The 11,079-nt window shown below is 44.4% G+C and overlaps 1 pseudogene; it reads left to right on the top strand.

Annotated features, from left to right (window-relative positions):
• Positions 1–2,065: 2,065 nt before the first annotated feature.
• On the top strand, positions 2,066–2,676 carry LOC116580068 (annotated as a pseudogene).
• Positions 2,677–11,079: the final 8,403 nt, after the last annotated feature.

Raw genomic sequence — 11,079 nt, 5'->3', positions numbered from 1 at the left:
AGGGAGCAACAGAAGTCTCTAATGAATTTGGAAGCAAGGTTTCCAGGACCTTGAAGGTGGTGTCATGATGAGGTCACATATGACTATCTTGTAAAACCTTAGTCATAGACCATTCAGATATCTATCAGTGGGCTATATACTTGAGGGATGATTGCCAACATACATTTAGGGGGTAGAGATAAAGACAATTTTCAAAGGGATCATCCTATGTTAAAGAGGACTTACAGGATTCTAGAGGTCTAGCTCATGTCAAGCTAAGGTTACTTTTTGCCTCCAACAAAACAACATTGCTCCCATTGTGAACTCCTTGAGGAATGGCACACTGTGTCTGTTTCAAGAATTTATCAATGGGCTACAAGTAAAAGGAAATTTAATTTTATCTACATTTCTTTAATTTTGTTCTTTTCCTCAGAGAATACAAGAAAGGTGCATCTGGGTGGCTCAGTTAACTGTCTGCCTTCAGGTAAAATTGTGATCGCAGGGTTCTGGGATTGACCCCCATATCTACCTCCCTGGTCACTCTCCATCACTGCTCATTTGCTATCTTTATCAAATAATAAATGTCACCTTTATAAGTTATTTTTAAAGTTATGTTATTATTATTGACAGAGGGAGAGACAGCAAGAGAGGGAACACAAGCAGGGGTAGAGGGAGAGGCAGAAGCACACTCCCCGCTATGCAGAGAGCCAGATGCAGGGCTCCATCCCAGGACCATGGGATCCTGACCTGAGCCAAAGGCAGATGCTTAACCCAGAGAGCCACCAAGGTGCCCCAGCAAATATAATCTTTAAAAAGGGAAAAAAAATGGGGCGCCTGGGTGACTCAGTGGGTTAAAGCATCTGCCTTCGGCTCAGGTCATGATCCCAGGGTCCTGGGATCAAGCCCCACATCGGGCTCTCTGCTCAGTGGGGAGCCTGCTTCCTCCTCTCTCTCTGCCTGCCTGTCTGCCTACTTGTGATCTCTGTCAAATAAATACATAAAATCTAAAAAAGAAAAAAGAAAACAAAACAAACAAACAAAAAAGAAACACAACAGCTTGTGCCTGTCCCCAGCGCTGCCATGGCCAGTGCCAATGGCCTTTCTCCCCCGCCCACCTGCCCAGGCCCCCTACCCGGCCCTGGGCCAGGGCCAGAATGGGGGCAGGTTTCTCCGGCTGCAGGCAGCTTTGTGCTGCTGGAGGCAGGTAAGGCTGCCTCTTGCTCAGAGGAGCTCCTGGCCCAAGGCTGAGGAGGGAGCTCCCGAGGGCACCGTCAGACCTCCTCTCAATGGCACCCCAGCCGCCTCCATTTTGTGCAGTGAGCTGGGTGGGAGACCCTGGCCTGGACCCAATTCCCAACCCAGGACTCTTAGCAAGGCTGGTGCACAGAGTCAGGGTGGGGGTGTGGGGGCTCCCAACAGCTAGCAAGGGCATGGCAGGGCCGGGTATCTTTGCCCCAGTGCCCTGGGGGGGTAGATGCCCGACAGGTGTTGCATGCTGGCCTGGGGCCTGGGTCAAGGAGTAGGATGATGCACGCCACGGTGGGTCGCAGCTCGGCACGGTGGGCTGCAGCGCACCCAGGTAGGACTGACAGTCAGCCCACGGGGGCGGTGGGGCTAGGGCCAGCCTGCGAACCTGCCAGGGTAGGAACGGAGGTGCCCGGGAGGAAGGAGTAGATTTGGTCTCCCCACAGTCTGGTTTATACGTAAAGAATGCAGCCGTCTCGCAGCTTGTGGTCCCTGGACTTGCCTCAAAGGTTGAAATTGGGTAAAGATCAGAGCCCTTTTTATTTATTTATTTATTTATTTATTTATTTATTTATTTATTAAAAAAAAGATTATTTATTTATTTATTTATTTATTTGACATACAGAGATTACAAGTAGGCAGAGAGTCAGGCAGAGAGAGAGGGGGAAGCAGGCTCCTTGCTGAGCAGAGAGCCCAATGTAGGGCTCTACCCCAGGACCCTGTGGTCATGACCTGAGCTGAAAGCAGAGGCTTTAACCCACTGAGCCACCCAGGTGCCCCCAGACCCTTTTTAGGAAGCTGTTTCTGAACACCACTGACAACACGGTTCTCACAGTATTTCATGACAACCAATGGCGATAGCGCTACGACAGATGCTTCTCTAATAGGCACAGCTGCACACATGGGAGGAAGCCACTATGTGATTCAGACTCATGATGACAATGAGCACAGCATGAATGATCCTGAAGACGAAAATGGTTCAAAAGACAGTTTCAGAGAACGCGATATCTATCTTCCAACTGCAAATGTAGCAAGGATAATGGAAAATGTCATACCTCAAATGGGAAAGGTTGTAAAATGCCAAGGACTGTGTTCAAGAATGAGTAAGTGAGCTCATCAGCTTTGTAACATCTGAAGCAAATGAAAGATGCCATCAAGAGAAACAGAGGACAATCAAGGGAGAAGATATTCTTTTTGTCATGCTGACCTCAGGCTGTGACGGTTCTGTTGAACTTCTAAAATTACCCTTTCAGAAATTCAGAGAGGCTATGAAAGGAGAGAAAGGAGTTGGTGGAAGCGTCATAGCTACAGATGGACTAAGTGAAGAACTTACAGAGGGTCAACAACAAAATGTTATGGTCAATACAACATATTTCTGGTGTTCAACAAATTCAGTTTTCAGGGTCTGAAGAAATGGTAGCATGGGGTGGAGAGAAGCTTAAGTCTGTATGATTCTGGAAACAGACATTAGATGGAAGTGATTGGGGAAAGAGCGCTCTTTGTACATTAAATAGCTGTAATATACCTTCCTAATGCTTGACTGAGGGCTTAATTCTGACTTGAGATGCTTTTTCCTGAATGATTTTAAAGAAAAATTTGGATTTTAAAGGTATTAAAATATTTTTGTTTCACATGAGTTTGTTGCTCTGTAGGACTCCTATATACATTATACATTGCAATTTATTACTGTCAGAGATTTGTAGAAAGTTTTTTATTTTCATTGAAGCATGTTATTTTTGTAATTCAAGTCATCAGCTGGGTTAATTTATGGTATTTGCCGTTTTGATAAAATATAAGGGTAGAGTGAAAAGAAAGAAAGACTCCAAGCAAAAGAAACTCAGGAGAAAGAAGTTTCCATCTGAAATGTGATGGTTTCTGCATATCGCTCTATACACCTACAGTCTGTACAAATGTAAGATGGGGAATATGAACACTATAGGGAAGGAATCTAGCAAAGAGCAGGAAGCCAATAAAAGCAGTTAACATTAGGTGTATGCCAACAAATTGATCTCAGTGCCCAAGACACACCAAAGGACACGCTGTATCACTGGTGTTTTCTTCTGGTCTGAGAAGAGTAATGCAGACTAGAAATCTAATTATGAAAATACAGTGGATACAAACGAAGTTAAATACCTATAGTTTCTATTGAGGCTGCTTTTAGGTAAGCAGACTTGATCAAAGGAATGGAGAAAGGGCCCCCAGCACCCCTATGGCTGAATACAGACAGGCCCATCAGGGGACCCACCTCAAAGTAACCATGGGCCCTGACCAACCACCGGGCTACTGAAGATGGGGTACAGTGACCGGAAAAGGGAAAATTGGATAAGCTCCCATAACCCTCACCTTCCCCCTTTAAACACAGCCCCCACCACTGTCTCCTTACAGACAGCCTCTCCTCTGCTGTCCTGCCTGCTGCTCTCTTGCAGTGTATTCAATAAGCTTCTCATACCTTTGTTCTTCCTCAGGTGAATTCTTCTCAGTGCCCACTTGACTTCCACCCATTCATGGACCCACATTTGGGGTCCCCATCTGATTCTCAGAGATACCACATTTAGACACCACAGTTTCCATGTACTCTAATACCTACTGTATTTTGTTTAATTTAAATGTCTATTTTTATTTAAAGATTTATATTTTAGAAGGAGGAGGGGAGGGCCAGAAGTAGAGGGAGAGAATCTCAAAGAGACTCCCCACTGAGCAGGGAACCAGAAGCAGGTCTCATTCTAGGATCTGGAGATCATGACCTGAACTGAAATCAATAGTCCAGTGCGTGACTGACTGAGCCACCCAGGCAAACCTCTAGTGTATTCTACCTAGAACATCTTTTTCACATTCTTTTTTAAAAAATATTTTATTTATTTATTGGTTAGAGAGAGAGAGAGAGTGAGAGCACACAAGCAGGCGGAGTGGCAAGCAGAGGCAGAGAGAGAAGCAGACTCCCTGCTGAGCAAGGAGCCCTATGGGGGACTCGATTGCAGCACACTGAGCTCATGATCTGAGCTAAAGGCAGCGGCCTAACTGACTGATCCACCCAGGCTTCCCATCTTTTTCACATTCTGAAGGGGAAGACTCAACAATCCCCTCCCCCAACTTCTTTAATCTGAGAAACTTCGAAGTTATTCTGGACCCTATATCCATCATTTTACTTGTGCATTTTCTTACTCCTGGGATACACAGACCTGGTAAAGCATCCAGACAGACCCTAAATGAGAAATGTTTTCCCTCCCTGATAAACCAGGGCCAGACCTCATCAGCAACGGGAATCATAGACACCACACAACTTCCCCTCTGGATATGCCACCAAGGGAATATTTTCAATACTTGCAGGACTTTAATTCAAAGTGACAACTGCTGATGGCCTACTGGAGCCAGGTTGGAAAGAAGACAGAGAAGGGAGGTAGGGGAGGTAGGGGTTATCTGGGATATAGGGGAGTAGTGTTCTAAAGACCTAGCCTACGGTATCACTTCAGAAAATGAATACTACATTCAAGAACACATGCACCAGAAACTTCAGAACTAGAGCAATCAACATTTGCAATTTTTTTAAGGTTATTTATTTATTTATTTGACAGACAGAGATTACAAGTAGGCAGAGAGGCAGGCAGGGAGAGAGAGAAGAGGAAGCAGGCTCTCCGCGGAGCAGAGAGCCCAATGTGGGGCTCGATCCCAGGACTCTGGGATCATGACCTGAGCCGAAAGCAGAGGCTTTAGCCCACTGAGCCGCCCAGGTGCCCCAACATTTGCAATTTCTAAATGCAAGGAACTTCAGGAGAAAAACATGACTAGACTTCTGACTTGGGATGCCAGGCTTACCTGAGAACTGGCCATTTCTTCTTTCACTTCATCTTGTAGATTTTTTTTCTCATAAGATATTTGTAGAGAAGTCACAGCTCCATCAGGAAAAAATGCCTCTCAAGCCACCGATACAAACTCTTCATCTGTAAACTGCTTGCCTGAAGACAAGACCCTGAAATGCAGATAGACCCAACATCCTAGTGCTTTGTGTTGGAGCTGTTCAGAAACTTGGAGTTCCTACTTGAACACCAGTCCCTGAATTTTCCTTCTCTAATTCCAGGGGGGCCTCCCCTCCCAAAATGCCCAGAGACAGAGAGCGCATAGGCACCATGTGCTGCATGGACCTGACCCTCCCAGACTCGTGTAGCAGAGACCATGTTGCCTCTCTGTGCGCCAAAGCCTCCTCTCGCTCTCATAAAATAACCTGAAGCCCTCGTGCTTACACCTGGTCTCATTGAGAATCACCTGGAGCCCTTAATTAATGCAACAGGATTGTTTCCACCTAAACTGACCAACAGAATCTGAGAGTGAGGCCAACAGAGAAGATCCTTTTTGAAACTCCACACATGATCCTATTGGGAAGTAATTGTGGAAGTGACCAGGCCAAACACATTAACCAAGGCTGTGGTGGTGACAGATGAAGATCCAGGCCTTCACTGATCAGTTTCTCGAGACACATTCTCCCTCTTTCTGCTACACAGAGACACCTTACAGGCAGAGCTTTTCCTTACAAATGCAAAAGTCTTCCAAAAGTAAACAAAGGATTTCAGAGCCTTTCCTTAATCTGCCTTTTACTTAAAATAACCAGCCTAAAATAATGCTTATGCCACACACATTTTAGGGTGACAAATTGTTCCCCTTCAGTTGGTAAATGTTTCTTTTCATAAGTAACTGCCACACATTCTGAAGTGAATGTCCTTTTTACACTCCCATCAGGGATATGAAAATTCTAATTCCTCAACATTTTCACTGAAAATTGGTGTTATCATTTTTCTTTTAGCCATTCCAGGAAATACTGAATGGTGTCTCACTGTAAAAGATGAAGTGGTCTTTCTATAGCGGTCCTCGTGACTGAAATGGGAAACCACATAAAAGAATCAAGTGGAACAATAATCACATGGCTGGGGGAGCCTGGGTGGCTCAGTGGGTTAAGCCGCTGCCTTCGGCTCGGGTCATGATCTCAGGGTCCTGGGATCGAGTCCCGCATCGGGCTCTCTGCTCGTCAGGGAGCCTGCTTCCCTCTCTCTCTCTCTCTGCCTGCCTCTCCATCTACTTGTGATTTCTCTCTGTCAAATAAATAAATAAAATCTTTAAAAAAAAAAAAAAAAGATGAAGTGGTCTTTCTATAGCGGTCCTCGTGACTGAAATGGGAAACCACATAAAAGAATCAAGTGGAACAATAATCACATGGCTGGGGGAGCCTGGGTGGCTCAGTGGGTTAAGCCTCCGCTTTCGGCTCAGGTCATGATCTGGGAGTTCTGGGATCAAGCCCCAAATCGGGCTCTCTGCTCAGCGGGGAGCCTGCTTCCCCCTCTCTCTGCCTGCTTCTCTGCCTACTTCTCATTTCTGTCAAATAATAAATAAAATCTAAAAAAAAGAAAAAAATCACATGGCTGCATTCATGCTTCAGCGAGACTTCATTTCAAAACTTAAGGGGAACATACACCTGGTGAGTACTGGGGGAGGTACAGAACTGTGGAATCACTATATTCGACATCTGAAACTGAAAACATGTTATGTTAACTAATTGGAATCAAAATAAATTATTTAAAAAGATGGAGAGCCTGAGTGGCTAAGTTGGATAGGCAGCTGACTCTTGATGGGGCTGAGGTCAAGATCTCAGGGTTGTTAGATGGAACCCCGGGATTGGCTCTGTCCCCAGGGTGGAAGGTACTTAAAATTCTCTCCCTTTTCCACTCCCCTCCCCCAACACCACCAGTAACAAGTGTACTCTCTCTCTCAAAAGAATTTTTTTCTAAAGATTTTATTTATTTATTTGACAGAGAGAGACAAAGCAAGAGATGTGACACAAGCAGGGGGAGTGGGAGAAGGAGAAGCAGTCTTCCCGCAGAGCAGGGAGCCCAATGCAGAGCTTGATCCCAGGACCCTGGGATAATGACCTGAGCTGAAGGCAGACACTTAATGACTGAGCTACCCAGGCACCCCATCTCATAAGAATCCTTAAAAAGCAACTGTTCTATGTTAAGAGTACAAAATAAATCCTAGAATTAAGTTGTCATAAACCAAAAAGAAAAAATTAAAAAGTTACTGTACAAGGACTGTGTATGTCAAAAAGTTAGCATTAAGAACACTAGGGGACAGGGCACCTGGGTGGCTCAGTGGGTTAAAGCCTCTGCCTTCAGCTCAGGTCATGATCTCAGGGTCCTGGGATCAAGCCCCACATCGGGCTCTCTGCTGGGCAGGGAACCTGCTTCCCTTCCTCTCTCTCTGCCTGCCTCTCTGCCTACCTGTGATCTCTGTCTGTCAAATAAATGAATAAAATTAAAAAAAAAAAAAAAAAGAACACTAGGGGATGCCTGGATGGCTCAGTGGGTTAAAGCCTCTGCCTTTGGCTCAGGTCATGATCTCAGGGTCCTAGAATTGAGCCCCAAGGGGGCTCTCTGCTCAGTGAGGAGCCTGCTTCCTCTCTTCTCTCTCTGCCTGCCTCTCTGCCTACTTGTGATCTCTGTCTGTCAAATAAATAAATAAATAAAATCTTAAAAAAAAAAGAACACTAGGAAGGAAAAAGTGAACTAACTCTTGATTACAGTGCTTTCAGTTTGCAGTGGGAGAAACAAGGCACCTGATTGGGCAGACCTCTCTTGGTAAATAACATGGCAAGTGACGACACCGGGGAAATGTATTGTTACTTGGTTTGAGTTTCACCATAAACTCAATTTGGTGAGGACTAGGCATCTTCTGGTTATAATAGGTCACACAATATGAGAGGCTTTGCAGTTCTCCTTCTGTGCTTGGGTAGCAGCAGTTGTTTTCTGACTAGCAATGGGAATAGGTGTTTCTGATCTATCTAACAAATTGCAGCCCAATAGATTTCCCATTAAAAAAAAAATCACTAGGAATTCAGTTATGAATCTACTAAAAGGAAGGTAATTTTCTTTTGTAATATTGCATGGCCACAATGCTGTGGGAGGTCACAGTAAGGCTTGAGATAAGAACCAAACCAGGCCCTGACTTGTGCTTCCTTTAAAGGCTGAATAGACAAACAAAAGGCTTAGGTTGATCAAGTTGAGTAGCTCTGGGAAAGGGTCTCTGCTATGTGTTGGGCGCTCACTTACGTGACTTCCCACACATTTGCTAGTCAGATGAAGACGATTTGGCCGGGGTCAGAAATTCTTGGCTGGTCCTTACTGTCCTTGCACAAGCTATGGACTACACCACTGTAAGACTGTGCTGTATTTACACAAACTGTGTCTTGAGTGGCCTTGAAGTCAGTACATCTGGTGCTAGAAGATCTGCTATTGATGTTTAGGAAATAGATAATGGGAAAGCTTGAAGGATTTTCTGTGCTTGTTGCAAACTCTTTAGTAATCAGCTAAAAATAGATACTTTTCTTATGATTGTTTCTGTTAGTTATAGAATGCCTCACAGCCTTGAATAAAATTGGCACTATTGGACATCCTCCTTGGTGCTCCTCCTGCCCCCATCTGTCTCTTAATTTCTTTTCACCATCCTCTTACCGTCACGGTCCTGGTGGCTCCCAAACAGGGACTTGAGCACATTCAGGAGGTGCGCACTTATAGGTAAGTAGTTACCAAATTCAGTTAAGAGGAGCCCAGTTTTTCAGGGCCACAACAGGAGTAGAATAACATGGGGCAAGGTCAATCAGTGGAACAAACTTTCTTTTTGACAGCATTGCAGGCCCTAATGAAAAAGCAGGGGTCAAAGGTTACTAAACGAACCTTGCTGCAGTTCTTTGACACTGTGTCAGTGTTATGTCCATGGTTCCCAAAGGAAGGAACTGTAAGTTTAGATGCATGGCAAAAGTTAGGGCAAGAAATTAAAAATCAGCTTAAACTCCAAGGCCCCTCTACCTGCCCTGAAGGAACTATGAGTATATGGGAAGAAATTTGAGAGGCACTAGATCCTCAACATTCTTTTGAATTAGTGTCCATTGCCTCCCAAGAGCGTACTTATGATGTGGTGGCAAAGCGTCAAGAAGACCCCTACAAGCTTTCTGAAGATCCTATTCTCTTATCCTCTCGGGAACTTATAGAGAGTGTAACAGGATCTTGCCCTGTCTCACAACAAATTAATAGACAGGAAGCATCTTCAGTTAGGATGCTCTATCTCCACCTCAGACTGATGGAGATGAAGATGAACCAAATGTTTTCTTTAATTTGACACCTCCTGGTCCTCTGTGCTCAATGTCCCAGGGTAGCTTATATGATAGGGGACCTAAGGAGAAAAATTTAGTACAAGCAATTCCTACAGGTATACAAACCTTAGTGGCTAATCATATGCAAACTCAACCTATGATTCATTTGAACTTCAAAAGAGAGAAGGAGCTTCCCTAAGTGGCTTCCCTCTTATGCAACATCCGCAATCGGGGGTACCTTATAAAGATGGTGAACCTATGCCTAAGAGCATGTTTCCTTTTAATAAATATCCATATATATATTTTAAACAACTTCCTGAAGGATCCAGGCTTTTGATAAATAACTCCACCCCAACAATCTTTACAACAAGCCCAGCAAGCTGGTGAAGATACCTCTGCCTTTTCAGTTTATCAGGTGACACAACTTGCTGATGGTCAGAGGGCATATAATAGTGTCAATTTTAAGGTATTAAAAGAGATTAAGATGGCCACCTCACAATATGGGCCTACGGCTCCATATACACTGTCCTTATTGGATAGTGTAGGATAGAGGCTCTCTGCCCAGGAGATTGGCAGGTTATAGCTCAGGCCTGTCTTTCTGGAGGAAATTATCTCCTTTGGAAGACTGAATTTTTCGAAAGCGCAGATGAGATGACTTTATATAATCGCCACACCAACATTCCTATTTCTTATGAAATGTTATCAGGAAACGGGGAATATGCAGAAATACAAATGCAGATTGATTACCCTGAAATAGCCTATCAACAGATTTCTCAGTGTGCTTTAAAAGCCTGGAAACAGCTGCCTTCATCAGGAGTACGCTCTGAGGAACTATCAAAAATCAGACAGGGACCTGATGAACCTTATCAAGATTTTGTGGCAAGGTTACTTAAAGCAGTAGGAAGCATAGTTATTGACGGTGAGGCAGGTACTATAACAGTCCAACAGTTAGCTTTTGAAAATGCTAATGCCACCTGTCAAGCAGCCATCCATCCTTGGAAAAAGACAGGAACCTTAGAAGATTACATTCGTTTATGTGCTGAAATTGGCTCTTCCTATATTCAAGGAGTCACTTTAGCGGCTGCCTTAAAGGGAGTCACTCCACAAGAGATGCAAAAGCAGATGATGAGGGGAAAAATTAAACAAAAGCGATTATGCTTTCAATGTGGCCAGCCAGGACATTTTAAGGTTCCATGTCCACAATTAACAGGGGCCACCACAACTATGGGAAAGAAATCCCTTCCTTCTTCCATATGTCCTAAGTGTCAGAGAGGCTTTCACTGGGCTAATGAATGCCGTTCTCGACGAGATAAATTTGGCAATATAATTCCAGGAAACCTGAAGCGGGGCTTGCTGCAGCTCCAACAAACAATAGCAGCCATGATTCCACAGTCACTCGCATCAGAGCAAACACCTCTGACCTCCCTGGCATCGACAAGTTACACCGGGTACCCCCTCCAGCGCAGGACTAGATTTGGACCCTGATACTCCTGTTTATATGGAGGCAGGTGAGCCCCCTAAGGCAATTACTACAGGGGTATGGGGACCCTTGCCTAAAGGAACTTGGGGTCTATTATTAGGAAGATCTAGCTGGACCATGAAAGGTTTGATTATTCATCCCAGAGTCATAGATGAAGATTATACGGGAGAAATCAAGATTATAGTCACCTTAAAGGAAGGAATTTTACAGTTACAGCCCCATATGCCTATTGCATAGTTGATTA

Source organism: Mustela erminea, chromosome 19 (assembly GCF_009829155.1).
Source record: "Mustela erminea isolate mMusErm1 chromosome 19, mMusErm1.Pri, whole genome shotgun sequence".
Classification (NCBI taxonomy): domain Eukaryota; kingdom Metazoa; phylum Chordata; class Mammalia; order Carnivora; family Mustelidae; genus Mustela; species Mustela erminea.
This window is presented reverse-complemented; position numbering and strand designations above follow the sequence as displayed.